The sequence below is a fragment of the Dinoponera quadriceps genome, unplaced genomic scaffold (genome assembly GCF_001313825.1).
Source record: "Dinoponera quadriceps isolate SergipeBrazil2010 unplaced genomic scaffold, ASM131382v1 scaffold3579, whole genome shotgun sequence".
Taxonomy (NCBI): Eukaryota; Metazoa; Arthropoda; class Insecta; order Hymenoptera; family Formicidae; genus Dinoponera; species Dinoponera quadriceps.
This window is the reverse complement of record NW_014557637.1, coordinates 343599-362439: the sequence shown is the minus strand read 5'-3', so window position 1 is coordinate 362439 and position 18841 is coordinate 343599. Positions and strand designations below refer to the sequence as shown.

At 46.5% G+C, this 18841-nt stretch overlaps 1 protein-coding gene across 8 annotated transcripts in view; it reads left to right on the top strand.

Moving 5' to 3' along the window:
* LOC106749325 (phosphatase and actin regulator 3) overlaps positions 1-18841 on the top strand; it is a 297230-nt gene that overhangs the window by 69023 nt on the left and 209366 nt on the right. The gene's annotated exons all lie outside the window — the stretch shown is intronic.

The following is an 18841-nucleotide window of genomic DNA, read 5'->3' as shown; positions in this document are numbered from 1 at the left end:
CGAAGTATGTCATACCATCGAAAGTGCAACTAACGTTGCCGCTGAGGGACGGGTAATTCGATTAAAAGCTCACGACACGTGCATTTTGCACAGTGATCTCGTCTAAACGAACGCGTCTTTTTTTTTTTATAGAATTCTCACACGTTCGCATAATCCGTATTTTACCATATTTCTCGTTCACATCTCCGGAGATGATCGATGCAACAACGATAAATCATTATTGTGCGTATTAACGATTAACGATTTTACGTCCGTTAAAATAATCCTCCCGATTATATTTTTGCTTTAATCCGACGAAACGCTCGTAATTAAAACGCGACGGAACGGCGTCCAGGTTCGAAGATGCAACGTGCGAATATTGTGTATCGAGCGCAAATCGAGACGGTAGGAAATAAAAGGACATTATTTATACGCGCGCTTTAATGGCATTAACCGCATCGTGTTAAAACACACACTTGCGAACGTACAATGGCACATAGGACGATATCGGCGCCGCTTTACGAGCGGAATTAGATTTACGAGGTACTTACACGCACGCGGAATAAACATATTTTAAACGTGCGAGTCGCTTAATAAGGAGGATTAATTGGCAACAACGACAAACGAACCGTGACAAGAGCGGAGCCCTCCTTCGCTCTCTTTTTTCATCCGACAGCGGTTGAAATAATGGGTTTACAGCGTTGCTCGGTAAAAGTTATCGCGTTGTCTAACGAAATTTTATCCCGCGGCCATCGAAGTAATTAAATTCACAGACCGTTGCGTCATAAGCGGCGAATTTAATTAATTAATCCGCGCGCCTCGCACACTTCGAGACGCGCGATCGAACTCGGCTGAAAATTCGCCGCCCGAAACACACACGCTCGCTCGCTTACGCTCCCACCTCCTCTTATCCCCCGTGGTCACCCCCGCGCGGTTTAATTGTAGCGGTGCTCTGCTCGAGTTTCGACAGAGTCATTAAGCGGCACGGTCCGGTCCTCAGCTACATGAAATTTGGCGTCGTCGAATGTGATCTGTCCTTCTCTCTTTGAAACGTTTTAAATGTATTTTTTTTTACGTCGCTCGCGCGTTGCGAAACGTTGCGCGACTCGGCCGTTCGGCGAGCGAGGCACACCGAGGTGGTCGCAATGCGAACCTTCGACGCGCACTCGAGGGCGCGGCGAAAACCGTTGCCGGGCGTTCGATAATTTTCACGGCGAATTAACCGAAACTCGAGTGATTGAAATAACGTTAGCGCGGCAAGTGACAAGAGGTAAATTCCGCGCGCTTGCGAATAAAATATTCGCGCGTTCGCCGGGAAATATCCGCCGCCTGTCCCGCCGCACGCGCGCAAAATTCAGACGGCTGTCGTCGGCGAGCGTCAATTTCGATCGCCGGCGCACATCGGCCGCGGTAGAAAGTTCATTACGGCGAGTCCCTCCCGGAGTTATTGCCCGGGGCGTATCAGAAAATCGAATCTTATTTCTTTGAACGACGCCGGCAATTTTGGTAACGAGTTTTTACATCACCATGCGAAATGCATCGGCATCGGGAAGAGAGGGAAAGTAATTCGCTCGCGCAGCGGCGGGGGCGGAGAGACGCCGCGAGTATACCGCGGGCGAGCCGTAATTTTCGAGCGATGGCGGACGCGAGATACCTCGTCGATTCCTCGGATGATTCATCATAATACGTAAACGCGACCCGGCGATAATTTCACGCGGCAATTTTACACGGACCACGCGCGCGAGATACCGTGGTCCCCCGACTAATTTGAAATCGATTTTTCCCCGCGGCCCGACTCGCGTTTTAACAGTAGAACGGACCGATCAAAATGGTTAATGGTTTGTAATTTATCACGAAATTACGCGTTACGCGTCTACATTTTTCATTTACGTTGTTCGTTTATATTTGTTGGAACGGGAAGGAATCCCTGTTTAGGGGAAAAGGAGATTTCATGATGCGCTGAAGAGACGAAAGATGCAGAGAAGAAAAATAATTTGCTGGCACGGCAAATTTTATACTGTCGTGGCAGAACCTGTCAATTATTATATGGACAGAAAAATGATTTGTTAGCAACACTGCCATTCGTTGGATTGTTTTGTTGTAAGAAGTCATTGTAAGCGTAGAAAAATACTGTTTTGTTCTAACAGCAAATTGAGGTATCTTAACACATTAACGGCGGGCGATCTCGATGAAAGTATGCTAGGTAGCGCGGCGGCCGCCCGCCTCGTTTTTCGGCCTAGAGCGGGCGATATTTTGTGTGATTATAAAAACTTTAAGGTACAGTCGAGCTAAATCGTAGTTACTACGACTCCCGCCTTTAAGCAGCAGTCGAGCTAAATCGTAGTTGCTACGACTCCCGCCTTTAAGCAGCAGTCGAGCTAAATCGTAGTTGCTACGACTCCCGCCTTTAAGCAGCAGTCGAGCTAAATCGTAGTTACTACGACTCCCGCCCTTAATGTGTTAAGAACAAGTTCTCTCAGCGGAATATTTTCTATCTTGATAACAAAACTGTTTCTGCTCTAATTATATAATAAATAATTTGGTTGATTATGCCAAGCTAAATTTTATCGTAAGGAATATGCAATAGCAACGATGATTTCGCCATAACAGCGAAATTCTTTTTCTGCGAATAGGTAAAATCAAAAAATATACGTAAATACACAACTATATAGAATAAACTAGCAAAGTAAAACAGAATAAAATAATATGAAAACATTTTATTCCTACGGAGAAAGATGCTTATATTTTCGTATTTTATTCGTAAATTTTATATATTTTCATATTTTCAATTGACGTCGAAAAAGCAAAGGAGAATAAATAAACATTTCTTCCCTTGCATCACGCACTTTTTTATGAACCTGTCTTTATGACCGTTCTTGTAGAAGTAGGTCATTAATCGCCGGTCGTTCTAGTGTTAACGTTCTTTCTTCTCCTGTGAGTGTTTTACAGATTCTATACTGTTTTTAGAATCTGCACAGATATCGTGACACGCAAGTAGGAGGATACGAGAATAAGAATGAGAATCGCGTCATTCGTGGCAAAGCGCGCGGAAAAAAATTTCAAGAATCGCGGATTCACGCGAGAAGCACAAAGGAGCGGGCAGCTTTTGTGTGCTATTATCGTTTATGATCGTGGTGAAAGGTCGCAGCCGTCGTTGCTATAATTACAGACTTCGTAAAACTATCGGTTCGCTTCGCCGATCGCGGAAATTGATCGATTCACCACGTGACGGACTTTTATACACGGCTGTTTAAAATTACACCGCAAAATTGTTGAACAATTTTCTTCTCGCTCAAAATACGCAGCTTATACGTCGCGTTTCCGATCGTTCGGGTTTAAGCGTGTGCATCTTCCGATCCCACGACACGTGTGTAAATAAATGATTGACGCTTCAATTTATTACGAGAAAGGTACGAAACATCCCAACGGAACGCTCTTCTCTCACTCACTCACTCACTTTCTCATTTCTCTCGTCGCGCAGTCGCCGCTGTTAAAATAAAACTAACATCCATAACGCGCTCCTTTTTTATTTACGATCTGTATCCCGGACGAGATAAAAAGAGCTCCTCGAACGCTTCGTTTAACTCTTCATGAGCACATTAAACCGGAAGCTCACGCTTATTTATGGTGTACGCGATCCTATTAATATGTATACATATATACCAGCGCCTGTCGGCGAAGTGTGCTGTAGAAATGGCAGAAGTTCACCTTTCCCATTTTAGAGTTAGCCGCGCACTCCGCGAATCTTCTTACTTAACCGCCCTTAATTACCATCCCCTCCCCCTCTCTCTATCTCACCAAAAAGGAATTGCCTTCGAACTGACGATTTATCAAAATTTCCAAACCCCTGAGCCTCGAACGCTGCCTCAGACAACGCCCACGCTGTTCAATTTCATTCCGTTCCGCTTGCGATTGGTGCGCAAGCCGGGATAATAAGCGGAGGCAATTCGACGAGGCAACGTCGACGGCTTGAAGAAAATAAAGCTCCTCGTGTTCCGGCCGCGTTCCTTTCGAAAATCGCCCGTGTTGTCTTAGTCGCGCGCGCGGAAAAACGCGATTGCTCCGGCCAACCAACCTACCTTACCTACCTTGTCAAACTACCTACGTACAGCTGCCGTTTTTCCGTCCACCGTCTCGACCACGTGTTGGGGGAAGGCTCGCGTGACCCGACGCGGCTGTGTGTATCGCGGCGGCGCTCCGCTGCACGCACCGCCTGTACGCACGTACGCACGCACTGTACACGCCAATGTAAACGCATTACCGGAGCGTAATATACCATGCAGCGGTGTGTACGCGAGCGTAATCCCACGGGACGAGGCGGCGAGTAACGGTGCTAGTCGTATACGGGAGCGTTCACAACGCCGCGAGAGGAGGAGGGGAGGCTCTATTAAGCGGTCGGACGAGCGGAGAACGACCGGCTACAGAACAGTGGAGTCCGGTCGTGTGTTCCTCCCTCTTCTGCTCCTTCCCCCTCTCTCCCTCTCTCTCTTCCCCTTTCTCTCCCCGCGATGTCGTCGGACTCGAGCAAACCGACCGCTTGTGCCCGTCACGTGTCGCTCCACGAATCTGTTTACCTTCGTCAACGCGACCCCACGTGTACGCCCGCTCCTAGGCGACGGCACAACGGTACTTTTTACGTTCCTTACGCGAATTCGGCATAGCAGGCGCGCGCGTTTACGTTCTCTCTCTCTCGCCACCGATCGATCGAGCACGAGGAGAAAGCAGGGGCGAGGACGCGCTATCGTGTCTTTATTTATCGGCCATTGCGCGAGGAACGTCGAAGGTTCCCCGGTAAGCATCGGAGGGACCGGTTGTTTCGAAAACGCGCCTCGTCGCTCTTACGGAGTATACACTGAAGGCGTGTTGTTCGCCCGCGCCGTGATTCTGCGGATTCTGGATTCGTTTTACTTGGAATTTTCAACAATTGCTTGAAAAATTCGAGAATTCTCAGGGAATTTTCTTCTCGGGTTTAAGTAGAGATCCTGTAATTTTTGCTTCTTCTTTCGTCGATAGATAAGAACTCGCATCTCCGCAGCCTCGTGCGTCATTGGGTCTCTCCTTGAGGGATAGAAAGTATAGACGAAGACACGTGCCTGCGCGTTGGCGGTCGAAGCGATCGAATTTATAGCTCGCGGTCATTGCCGAAATGCCGTGATTGAATAATGCTCAATCCTGCTTGCCGCGCGAGTCAGCAACTACATTCTTGATGATAGAATCGCCGGTGACTCACGAGCGGATCCGTGTAGCCGAAGTGGGTCGAAAATAACGCAAATCATCGTCCTCGTTCCCATGCGCGTGAAGCTGAGAACCTCTCGCGTTCCGCCGTCGAAACGATTATTTGCATATTTATCGAAATTGAACGATGCCTAATCGAAGGAGGAACGACGCTATCCGTGACGTATCACTTTCGAGATACGGAGATACCACACGGCGAGAGTGCGCGTGTGTTATCCGTCGCACAGTGATGCGAAGGTGGAAAACCGCAACATCTTCAAAACAACATTTTTATGTATCGACTGTTATTTTGGGATACCTACTGAATAGTAATATCTTATCATAAAAATCAGCATATTTTATCAATTTGATTAAAAAAAAAGAAACTTCAAGTCGCAGACCTTTGTATTCTAACTATCATCTAATGTCTGTTTAATCGAAATACATCTCGTGTTTCAAATGTATATAGTCTTTATATGTAACATAATTAGTTTTCTAAAGCTTTTAACGAACATTATCTTACAGTGCTTACGATAATGATGCCTAAATTTCAAGATTCTGTATATTTCATTGTGTCTATAAAAAATGCCCCACCAAAAAAGGAGGGAATCTCAGAGCCTTAAGTTAATTTATTATTATCATTTCTGTTACTTATGTCTCAATATTACTTTCCACATGAATTTAAAGTTTGAAGAAGGAGTATAAAAAATGAAATTATAAAGTATGTCAAGAAATTCCGAAGATATGCGAAATTTTCTTCTCCATGTACAGTGCACTGCGCCGTGTCCGATATAACATAAAATAACGCAATTAACACACACGCACGTATACATACAAACATGCGCGCCCATCGATAGCTCGCTCCGTGATCTTTCGGCGATTCAGCGCGAAAAACCGCTCGTTGTTTTCGAGAAGTCGGATTTATCGACGGATATTTCACGAAGGACATCTCGTCGAGCCTATCGAACGGATTAAATTCGCATTTTTGGCAACGTTACCATTTGGCGAGTGTCATCGGAGAAATGCGGTGGTAGAGGCATGACAGATGGACTTGAACCTCCGCCAAATTACATCAGTCCCAATATCACGGGCATTAACACAATGTGATCGTTGTTGCTGTCGTTCTTGCGTTCTTTCGTTCGTGCGACCGCGGCTTCATTTTCGTAATTCACCGTGACGAGCGCGCGCACGCGAATCAGCCGACTCGAAATTCTTATTACGAAATAACAGTTGTGAATCGTTACTTTAAGAGAGAGAATCAAGGCTTCGATATACTTCACTACTTACCGACGAGTGTCTGGTGGCCGGCCAACAGTTCCCACGAGCCGCGACGTATTTATGGAATAAACGCGGATAAATTCGTCCGGCGGCGTTATTTACGCCGATCATCGAAACGATAACCTTGTCGTCGGCGAAGGCACGATTCGAGTCGGGTGAACGTCGACGCTATTACGTTCGCGGAAACGCCAAAACTGTTCTGTTTTTTTTTTTTATCCGGGAGGATTTTTCAGCGGACGCGCGAAATCGCCGACGGGTGTGATTTATTTCCGCAAAACGCGCATTTTCTTCCGTAATAATTCCCGGCGTGGATATTATGGATTATGCTTTTCGGGCACGTTTTATCTAATGAATACCGGTGAAAATGCAAACGTGCAAGAGACATCTCTCGGACCTCGTTATCGTGCGTCCCACATTTCACTCACTGCGAGAATTCAGATATACGTGACTAACACAGGTTTATAAGAACTGAACGCTTGTTCGCCTGTAATGCACGGAAAGTGATTCTCAATTTAAGAGAGTATATTCATTAGAATTATGTAATGTAATACTTATCTCTCTTTTCCATTGAATAATCTAATAGTTTTAAATTTCGTCGATTTTTCCGTCTTGTGTATAAATATTTCCTATTAATAAATTCTGATATTATCAATATTATGAATTTAGTATTCGCCGCAATTGTTTTAAAACGTACGAGTAAATGTCCGTTTGTACGAAGAAAATATATTTGTATGTACAGTCAATTATATTTTTACTTCTGGTAAATATTTACCGAGGAGTATTAGAATAATCGTTTTATTTGCACCAAAAAACATTACGTGAACAATAGCACTTACTTTTTCAGTGCGTGCGTTAAACGAAGAATATAAAAGAAGAGCTTATTATAGGCTTGTTATAATATAAGAATAAAGGGGACAAATTTATCGGGAGTGCAAAATAGTTGGAGGGGGAATCGAACTCGAGACCTTTTGCTTGCCAAGCGATTGCTCTTTATCAACTAAAGCTACCCACGCTTCGATGCATCTCTCTCTTTCTCTTCTTCTCTCTCACTCTCTTTTATTAATGGTCTTATTGTAAGATGATTTCTCCAGTTCAGTTGCTTACAGCTCGATTACATATTTATTTCACTCTAAGGAAAGAAAATGAAATCTAGTTCACACACACACACATACAGCTGAAGAGACAGACCTATAGACTGTCGCGCCGCGTGCGGTGCTGCGCGATTTAATCGTTTTCCGGCGGACCGTAAGCTCTCGCGCTGCAAGCACGGTCGGAACGCAATGCAAACAAGCTTGTAGGGCTTTACGCGCTCGACTGTTCGCGTTTTACAGAACGCGAGCGAGAGCGCGGCCCACCAGTCGGCGTGGATATGGATGTCGGCACTTTTGAGACTTTTTATTCGCGCATCCCCGCCGCTCCCTCCTCGCGAAAATTACTTTTCCACGTCGGCGTTTTCGTCGAATTTACAATGTGCATCCGCGATAAGTAGTCGAGCGTCTCGTTATTCGAGGGAAGAGTATTTTTAGCGTAGTACAGGGTAGATGTCGTCTTCTTAACATCGTCTCGAGGCGTGCGACATTTTCGTTGCAACTTAATACTTGCCTCGACTTCCTTACGAACGACGTGTTGACGATATCCCGAGGATATCTTAAAATATTACCGCGATAATCGGAAGATATATTAGTTTGCCCCGTGCGCGCATGCGCGGCGGGAACCTGGAATACACTGTTTCCGCTCGCGGAAAATCGGTCGATGATCGATGAAAAGATCGCCTTTCGACGGATCTCTCTTTAACACGTAAAATACGGCGTTCGCTCCTTTTAACACGTTGATTTCTAAACGCCAGCTATCTCGCAGCCGACGTGTGGAATGAATTCTCCGTCTCGTACGCCAACTACGAGTCATTTCGCATGGATTATTTTTTTCCCCGCGGAAATGAAGTTTTATATTGTGAGTGTTCCGCTGAATAATAAATATAATTAATTGGCGTGTTCCGAAATAACACGCTGGCTTGAGAACGTAGCAGGGAACACGGTGTTCCCTAACGTCATCTCGGCAGTCACGCGTTGAACTCTTGGTTGATCGTGTCGTGCGATTACCTCCGTTGTCACGATTATATCCGTCCTCTTTTTTTTATCTCGTCACATCGTGAAATTCTCACTTACTTTCTCTAAGAATAAACGTGAAGGTTAACGTGTTAAGAAGTAACGGCGTTTCCATCGCGATTCGCATAACGATGCACACACACTCGCACGTATACACAGGCGCACGCACATGTACACATGTCGACGTTTTCACCGGAGATAACATTTTGCTGAGAATACGCGTCCGCGCGTAGGAAACTTGGCGGACTCAACTCAAATAGAGAGCGGACTTTGACACGCTCGGATGTGAGAGAGAAAGAGAGAGAGAGAGAGAGACGAGTTGACGCTTCGACAGCGTTTATCGCGCGCGTTTCTTTCATTGCCTCCTGGGAAAATCCATTTACCGGGAACTCGGAGGTCCCTCTCTCCGTCTCTCTCTCTCGTTGATCCTTGCCTCCGAGTCAATTTCAGATCCGATATACACGTAACTAGATTCCGGTAATTACAGGAAGTATGATCCACTTCGCCGGTGTATCCTGCTGGCCGCGTGGACAGCGGAACCGAGGTTGTTTTTAGATCGCTGCCGCCCGCGTCCTAATTAAATTTCGTGTTGCAACGTGTCCAACTTTACGCATCTATAAATTACACGTATGAAAAGATACGTGTAATTGTATGTAATTTTGCTTACGCTTATTCATGATCGCGCCGATAACAATGACGCGCGTGCATGTTATTTGTATGTTCTCCGAATTTACGAAGACGCACAAAACCGCCTGGATAGCGAATTCTGCGTTTCACTTCAAATTAATTCTCGATGCGAACGGTTAGGCGTGACAAGAAGCAGTGAAAGAACACGACATTCATTGGAATCTTCGTCAAGCGGACGATGTCTGGAAATTCTCGACCGAAGAGCTCGTAGTTGGGAGAGGAAGAAGGAAAGAGGAGAGTAACGTCGCTTTATCAGTGCGCTATGTAATTCAATTTGTTCACTTGCATATTCCTAATCTGCTACCGTTCCTACAGATAGCGGTTTTTATCGCGATTTGTTGCCGTTAATTAATTAAACGCAACCGTCGCGAACGGGCATGCGCTAATTACGGCGTTCGAAATTGCTACAATTTCGGCACGAGCGTGGTTAACGGCTCTGTGTATGTTCTATTCTCGGTTTCACCTCGAGAGGAATCTCGGTAATTACGTTTCAATCCGCGGTGACTCCTCCTGGTCGCTCTCCCTCCTCCTCCTCCTTCTCCTACTCCCCCACGCTCACGCCCACGCCGAAATCTTGGGGTGAAATTCGAAGAAACTGTTCTCCCATTTAGAGGGTGGAAGAGAGCGGTCTTTACTTCCTCTCATCTGCCAGTCACGGATGACTTTTGTCCTAAATACTACTTCTAATTGACTTGGATGTTAAATGCGGCTAATTAAGGTTCCCGAGCGCTCGCCGAGTCGTGTTGTCGCGACATTCAATTAAACAAATGATAATGAACGAATAAACGGACGAACGGATGAAAGCGAAATCGAAAGCACGCGGGTGGCGAGTACGCCCCATGTGACCAAATGTTCATTCATCAATTCGTCTGAGAAGTAGATTGCGCTTGACATTGACTGTGGAATAAGAATCGCTTATTGAGCGAGAGACTCGTCATTGGCGTATTCGTGACCTGAAGCTCAGCGAACCGTTTCTTCTCCCCAATATTTTCCAACGTTCTTCACGCGAACCCGAGTCGAAATTTGGATTTTACATTAACCACGACAATTTTAATCTAATTGAATCTAATAAGACTTTTAATCAAATAAAAATAATCTATTAAAAATTAACGTATAAATAAAATAACCAACTTTCCCTTCCTATAAATATATTTTTATCTAAAAATATTTAAATTTATTATTATTATTATTTGTGTCCGCATAGAACATTTCGATAGAATTTAGATACTTCGGAGAGCGTTGATTATTTTTATTCCTCGGTCGCCGAATATATTTGTCATTCAGCAGTGGTGACAACGATAGGCGGATGGTGGTGGGGGAGGAGGGAAGGGGCATAAATCTGTCATTGTTGTCGCAATTGTTTTGGTTCGCTCGCGCACCGTACACTTTTTCGCGAACGAATCGTTGTGTTCTGTGTCGGCGAACGACACGGGATACGTGTATCGGTGCGTTAGTTATAATTCCCTCGGGCAATCAAACTATTTCAGCTCTTGAAATATTTAATCGGGCCAACGCCGACGTTCGCGTTAATTAACACGCGTTTCTTCGATCGAATCGAATTCGGGTGTCAGTGCCACGACGGGCAGCCGATAGCAGAATTGGGAAGGCAGGACGGGAGGTAGGGAGGATGCGAGACCTCTGGACGCGGGCAACGATGTATTGTATAATTCTAGATGTGTTAAATCATTTATTACATAAAATAAATTCGATTTTAAGGGACGAGATTATCGAGAACAGAAGCATCCCACGCGAATTGTAATTTAGAGTCTACTACAAAGCCAGTATTCATAATCCATAATTATTTGATAAATAATTCTAATTTCATAAATCTCTCTTTATTTGTCAAGCATGTTTGCTATTTACACAACAAGCAATATTGATTCAAACAAACATTTACTTTTCAATATTGATCTTTCAGTATTAATTTTCGACATATTCAGCAGGATTAATATACAATTAAAATTTCGATTCAAATGAATCTTTTACATTATTCGATGTATTATTTAATGTCTTCAAATTATTACAAATATTCATTTATTGCAATTCCCTAATTTTTTCCGAGCAATATAGTTATAAAAAAAACGTATCGATCATAGACAGTCCGATTTAAAAGTGAAAACTTGGTTGTTTAATTACTTATTTTACCAGATTATAACGTAGAACCGAAATTCGATTCGGGCTAATCTTTTTCCGTATCGTCCGATGTATTATTTAATATCCTCAAACTATTCGAAATATTCAATTGGTGCACGGAAATAAATACCGTCGGACCGGTGGAGTTTCCAATAGCAGCGTAATTGGAGTAAATTTTCGCATTCAATGGCATATATCATTAAAACTATCATGCATGTGTATGTATTGTTTCAATAATTAAAGTATTAGTTTCAATAACACAACGCTGTTGAATCACGATGATTTACTCTACGCGCGCCGGTGGAAATTCTATTAATTCAACGGTATTTTTTTTTGCCGCGTGCAATCCGCTAATTTTTTCCAATCAATGCGTTATAAAAACTAACCGACCGTCCGATTGAAGAAAGAAAACGTTAAATCACGTGCGCCGCCATCGGATAAAAATTACGAGGATTCCGAGAAGAATGCTCGGGATGCGCGGATGATGGATGCTATTGGGCATTAACGACTATTTAGCCTCCCTCGGCGAGGCGAATATAATAGAGACCCGAAGTCCAGTGCCCGCTGTTCGACCCCTCTGTTCTCCGGGAGGGCGATAGCGTGTTCCTCCGATAGTCTAAAGCCGAGTACAGCCGGGCATGCCTGCCTTTATGGTTTCCGCGGCGCGATGTTCCGTCTGGCTTTCGAATTTTCGGCTCCCGAGCTCGGCGTTCTGTTGAATAACTGGCCTTTACGAGCCTCCCGGGCGATTTAACGAGCAATTAAGCGCAACACTGTCCGCCTTTCGCGGCCGCGTGTCCAGACGAGAATCAATCGGCGTGCCGTCGTGTCGCACTCTTGCAGAAATCGTGTTCGTTTAACGTAAAAGAGACATATAAAGAGGGGGAGAAAAACGGGTCAAGAGAAAGAGAGCCGGGCAACGGCGCGTGGACACGCGAGGGTGGGGCGAGATGGGCAAGGAGAACGGAATTAGCCGTCTCTAAACGGCCTAACGAGGTGTGCTCCGACGTTGACACGCGGGTGATCGCGTTCGGACGCCACCTCCGCGAGGCCTTCGGTCAGCGCGGCGAAATCGTACCTAGGGCTTCAAGTTGACAACCAGCGGCCAGGTAATTGGAGAACGGAAAACAAAGTGGCGTCTCCATGGCAACACCCCAGCATCCCTTGGCGGCGAGGGATGCCACCGCCCCCGCCGTACCCAGGGCAACGTGCCCTAACTGCTGCCGCTGCGCGCGCTACCTTTATTTTATCCGTGCGCTTTTCCGTCCGTTCTCGTCGGCCGTGTCACGTCTCGCGAACACGAGAAGGAAGCCGGCGCGCGCGGCTCTTTATTATTCCGTTAGCGGTGATTTATGGCGCGTGATGTAAGGCGCGCGTCACGGTAACGGCCCGCGCGCGATATCGCAACCCGCGGCCGCTTATGCACGTTCTCCTGCACGGATGCACCCCGGCAGCGCGCAAATCGTCCGACATTGTCGTTGCGACGCGGCCATTATGCGATTTCGCGTTATTCGCGCAACGCAGCGCCGTAATGAGATCTGAAAGAGACGCACGCTGGGAGAAAGGGAGAGGCGAAATCACTCGCTCAACCCCTCGCAGACGATTTGCCATAATTTTCATAATTTTCGATAACGCAATTTTGCTCATTCTTCCCGCCGAGATTACTTGCCGAATGAAACCTTTGAAACGCTGTTTGCACCTACGTTTACACGATATTTTTTTACTTAAAGAAACAGTAAATTTCCAAAATGGACAGTATTAAAGGGTTGAGGAGTTTCTATCTCTCCAAGCCAGCCGACTCATGTCGGTCGATTACGGAATTGTCTGGCACGGTTCAAGGGCCGCCGACAATGACGCGTGTCTATTGTGCGCGTAGCACCGGCGGCTGCGCCTGTTGCGTCGGGGCGATCGACGATATCCAGCTCTCAGCAGCAGCCGGGTCCAGCCGAGTGACGACGACGCGTCGCCACGGTTCCGCCGGGCATTCCGGGGCTCATCCGGCCCGATCGTCGCAATTACGTCTGTGCCGCAACTCGATTAGGCGATGCATTACGCCCGCTCGGTCCGTTTTAACGACAACAATTAATCCTCTTCCTCGCGATACCGGCTCGTGAGTCCCGCTAATGAGTTCCGCTCGCACCGGGATACATCCGGAAAGGTCGCCGCTATCGGCGACGCCTGATGTCGAATCCGCGTCTTTCATCGGATTCGCTTTGTCGGGTGAAAGGCAGCGATTACATTGTTGGATTCGCGCATTTTGCGGGCGCAGTCCGTTTTGTGCTGTTGACTCGCGCGCTCGATCTCCGTCGCATCCGATCTATTTATCGTGATACGTCGCGCGTAAACCGCGACGTGCGGTCTCCGATTGACTGTAATTCGTAATATTGATATATCCGTAATGATAACCGTAGCGACACGCAACCATCTGCGGTAATTGAAGAATAACAGAAATATCAATAGTTCCGGTCGTTGTGCAAAGATCGACAGAGCGAGTCGGTGATTTCGAGCCGATAGACGGGAACCTGAACATAAAAGAACCGCCGCAGCCGAACTGGAACGCTCCGATCCGACGTGACGTTATGTTCAACCGAATCGCGTTAAATTATCCCGACGAATAGTCCCATAATTAAATTAGATTCCGGAGACAAATGATCAGTACGCAGGCAAAACAAAACTGCTGGAATCAAGTAAACGTAATTCAGTTTTGAGGCGTCTTAAATCATAAGAAATATTTTTATCAGTTTAAGTATATTTTAAGAAAAACCGGAAAAAAATTGCACGCGCGCGAACGTTCGCACAAATTTCAGTTCCTACCGAGAGTCCAGTTGGCTTGTGCTAACAAATGCACCCGTGTTAAAGTAACACAAAAATTTCAGTAGATCGTTTCTAAAAGAACTTTTCTTTACCACGTGAATCGAATCTCTTCGTCGAGAAAACGCTCGTCACTCAACGATACTCGCGCGTGCTATATTTAGCTCACGCAATTAGCATTGTGGGATTCTCGTGCACGCGCGCGCGATAACGATGATCGAGCTCGCCGGAAATCCACGCTGTACGATGTCCATTTATGTGGATTCTGTTAAACCCTTTCGCACGCTGCACCACCATCGACCCCGATTAAATAACCGCAAGCATCGCAACGCGCCGACATCCGACGTCTGTTACGCTTCATTTGCACATTAATCGCGCTAACCGGGAATTACAAAGTGCGGCGTGACGTCATACGTCCCCCTGTGTCACCGCGCGGTTAGTAGTTCGCGAGTAGCAGCAGTTCATCATCGATCGATGTACCCGGGGGGGCAAGTTAATGCAATCCGATGTAAAGATCAATTAATTGAGCGAAGTGGCGCCACTTTGTAGTTAGTTCGAGCGAATCGTCAAACGGGATCGGCCACTCGCCATTACGAAATTGTTACGTAAAGCTCGTTTCGAGGCTTTCGATTCTCCGTCAACGACGGCCTAACTTTGCTAAAACTTCATCCGACTTTGCCGAATGTTACACGGAGCCGGTCAATAACTATTACCACCTTGGATATCTTCGAATTCTGACGGTAGTGGGCAAATTTATCCAACAGAAATTACATCAATATACCAATAGTCATCACTTCGAGCAGCTTCTGTAAATGTATCTTATTTTTCATCGTTATCTTATTTGCCGTTGATAAGATATTTCGATGTTTTGAAAATATTCAATATTTTAGTACAATGTACAGCCACCCAATTCGAATCTTATTTGGCATTCCATTAGATATTAGAAAATGTATGATAAGAAATTATCTTATCATAATCATATCTTATCGTTCTTACGTGGGAGGCACAAGTTTGCTCTTTCTTTTTGTTGCACCACTTACATCGACGATAAAACTCGACTCGTGTCGCGCTTAAATCGATCGGTAGGGCCTCTCGGTCGCGGTTAAAAGAATTCCTTCCCGCGTCTGTTTTCCTCGTGGTAACGAGAGTAAGGTGATCCTCCGCCAAGACGCCGCACGACCTCGAACAATGGCGGATACGGTCTATTGCGTTAATATTGCCATTGTCTGTCGCCGGTAGACGCGGTGCAACAGCCCTCGGCGGTCTTCGATGCGCGTGAATAGGCCTCCCGGGACAGCGGAAGTGCTTTGTGGCGTCAATTATTCCACTTTGGCATCGGGGCCACCGATATACCTCTTTTCCTGCCTTTCCCGAGGAGGAGGGAAAAGCAGCGGGCGGGAGTGGAACGGCGGAGGAGAGAAAGAACTTATCTGGCGCGCGCGTTTCACTCGCGGTAAGATGCCGTCTGCGTTCGGTTAATTAAGAATTCCGTATTATTCCCCCGCGTTATCCGGCGCATTATCTTTCTACATCAGAGAGCGGAAGTTGCGTTTAGTTGCAGCTTCGAATAGAAACGTTTAAATGAAGGGGAAAATCCAATTTCTCCAAGCTCGCGGAATGAGCGTGAAGAATCTTCGAATTCGCGGTACTCTCTAAATCTTTTCTCAGAAATTTCATTCGAACGGCATTTCAGCAGAGTGACAGTCGAGTCACTCGAATTCGAGCGATTTGTTGTATTCGTACAGACTAAATTCTCCATTCCGAATTGTCGATTTGAATACTTCTACTTAAAATTGAAAGGTGAATTTAATGTATTCTACGATTATAAGAAACAATTTAAATTCTAATCGATTGAAGCGCTTACTCACGTGGAATTGAAATCCACTCTGAGCTTGAGTGAAACATTCACTTTAACGATTTCGAGTGGCGGTAATTTCGCTGCCGCCACTCGGGGGTGGATTTTCGCTCGTTTCGAGTGAGATTTCACTCCGCGAAATTTCGAGAGTAAATCTTAGAGGACGGATGATGGAAGCCTCGCGCTCGCCCGCACCCTTCGGTATCATAAACCCCGCGGCCATTACGCTAATGGATCGCGCGACACGATCGAACCGTAACGTCGTCCCACCGTTCGATTCATCACGCGCGTCATTCCGTCGGAAGAGAGCTGCGCCCTTCACCTCCCGGCCGCTCACTTGGACGTAACTTCTCGACCGCTCGGGGAATCAACGCTTCGGCTGCTAATTAAGCGATCGTCGTTTAAGCGACTCCGATCCGCGTCGGTCCCGTTCCTCCCTCGCTTTCTGGCCCTTTCTCCGCTGCCGAAAGCAGCCACTTCGAGTAGTTCGCCCTCCAAGACGCCACTGTCACGCGAACGTCCCCCGAAGGGTACTTAAGGCCAGTGTAATCGGTCCCGCTTTCCACCTCGCCCCCTCCGCGAAACTGTCCTACCACACGTTATCGGCCATTATTCCCCGCGGGAAGCTCCTCGAAATTGCCAGCGTTTGACACGGTTCGGCCGTGAGACGCACTTTCCTCCCGTCACATCTCACCCTCGCCGCTCCGTAACTTCTTCTTCCCTCGCCGAGATATACGGGGCTTTTGAACATTACACGTCACAATGTGGGCGACCACGCGAATACGGGCGATATGGTTGTCTCGTGGACGTATGCGTATGGCAGAATTTATCGATCGTGGTCTGTATTGCTACACGGGAAAAAAATCTGATTGCATTAGCCGGGAAGAGCGCAACCAGATGCGTTCTAACGGAAGGAAACAGACTTTCTGATTCTTATGATCCAAATGTGGTGCTCATAACCAGAAATGCTTTCCTCCGAGTAAATCTGCTTCCCTTTCCGGTTAATACAAGCAAACTTTTCTCCCGTGTGGCGAATCAAGTTTATGACTCGTTGGATTTATAGAACAATAGTGTCTGTCCCTATTACACAAGCGAGCAGCAAATTTGAAGTAACAAATCATTTGCTTCCATAACAGAGTATTTATTTGCTGCCCCATATCAACAATTTGCCGAGGTATTTCGTTAAATTAGTGAAACCTTTTCTCTCAGTGTTCGCACGCGGCGCAACATTCCCGAGGCGCATCTGCGACGAGATCTCTCTCGTCGAGTTAGTCGCGGTCGTCGCGTTTCGTTTATTCGGCGGATCGCGAAGGCCGCAGGCTATACGTGTTCTCGTCGATTGTGCCCGCGCGGTTTCGACATGCGAGGAGGGCCGGTAACTACTGTATTATGTAGTAACGGCGTCACAAACAGGAAGCTAGTAGATGGCCGATAAGTGCAGGTTCAAAGGGCGTATTCAACGAACGGTCTCTCTCCTTTCCTCCCGCCCTCTTGTTCTTCTCTCTTTCTTTCTTTCTTTTGAAACGAGCTCCCTTTCTTCTCGCGAGACCGGTAGCGCGATAAAGGCGGGGGCGAACGAAAGCGAGAGAAAAGTGCTCGCGAACCTTCCGTCCTGGATTAATGTTTCGTTCGGGTAATTTCGTTGCCTCTAATTAAGTGTTTGTTCGCACTCTTGCTTCCGCGAGGGTTTTCTTTCTCAATGGCAAATAATTATTCATCGTCGACGTGAAATTAATCTCATCCCGTCCGCTCGTGGATAGTTGCAGAAGTGGTCTCCGCAACGCCGGGTGAATTTCCGACGCGACCGACTTACATGCACACGTCGGCTCCTTGCGGATTTTCCTTGCGATGCAACGTACGTCATCCGCATTACGCACGCGAAAAAACCAATAAATCTGCTTGCTGATCGTGTTTGCGCTCTCGTTAGCATCTGATTATATTTACTGCGATATTGCTTTCGTAAACACATGTCTGGGTAATCAGCTTACGAGAGTGGGTTTTAACGCCGGCGAACGCCCCTCCCTCCCTCCATTTTGTCTTTTAATCGTTTTTCCGCCGTGCGTCGGCAGAATTCGTTACGGCGTGTCACTTCCGGCGTGATTGGCTAACGTTTCGGGACAGCGCGTTGGAAAATCCGCCAAATTATCTTACCCGGTAACGTTGTCGAGTATTGATTTTATGGTGACACGCGTTGCCCGCCGTTGTCTGACAACGAAATCAGTCGCGCGCGAGAGACTGAAGCGAAGAGAAGGGAAAAGAGGAGCGGGCTGAAAGCGAGGTAAAAAGAATATCCTTCCGCAATGGCTGTTTATTTTTGCGCGAGTAAGGGTAGGAAGCCGGCGGCGTGTTAGCAGATGCGCCGTTAGGGCTCGGCATTATCTGGCTTCGTCTCCGGAGTACGAGCGAGTACGCTTCGAAGCAAAAGTCGTGGAAAATTCGGGCTTTCGCCATACACACGCACGCATCGTCATTAATGTCTGGAATTTAATCATCGTATTTGCGCGCTGTGTAATCCCTTCGTCGTTAATATTTAAAAAAACAGCACGGAGCGGCCATTAATATGCCGGGCTCCATAAAGATACATTGTTTATGCAACAATTAGATCGTTTAACGTTCATATTTGACCGGAAATATGTTTTCCCGGACGTTTAGCCATGGCTCATTTCGCGCTTTAGCACATTAATTATCGTTCCGCATGTGAACTGTCATTAGGATAATGTTCGCGCACAGGGAATCGGTGCACTCGGTATATATTTTACAGCAGCGCGCGTTTATGCGG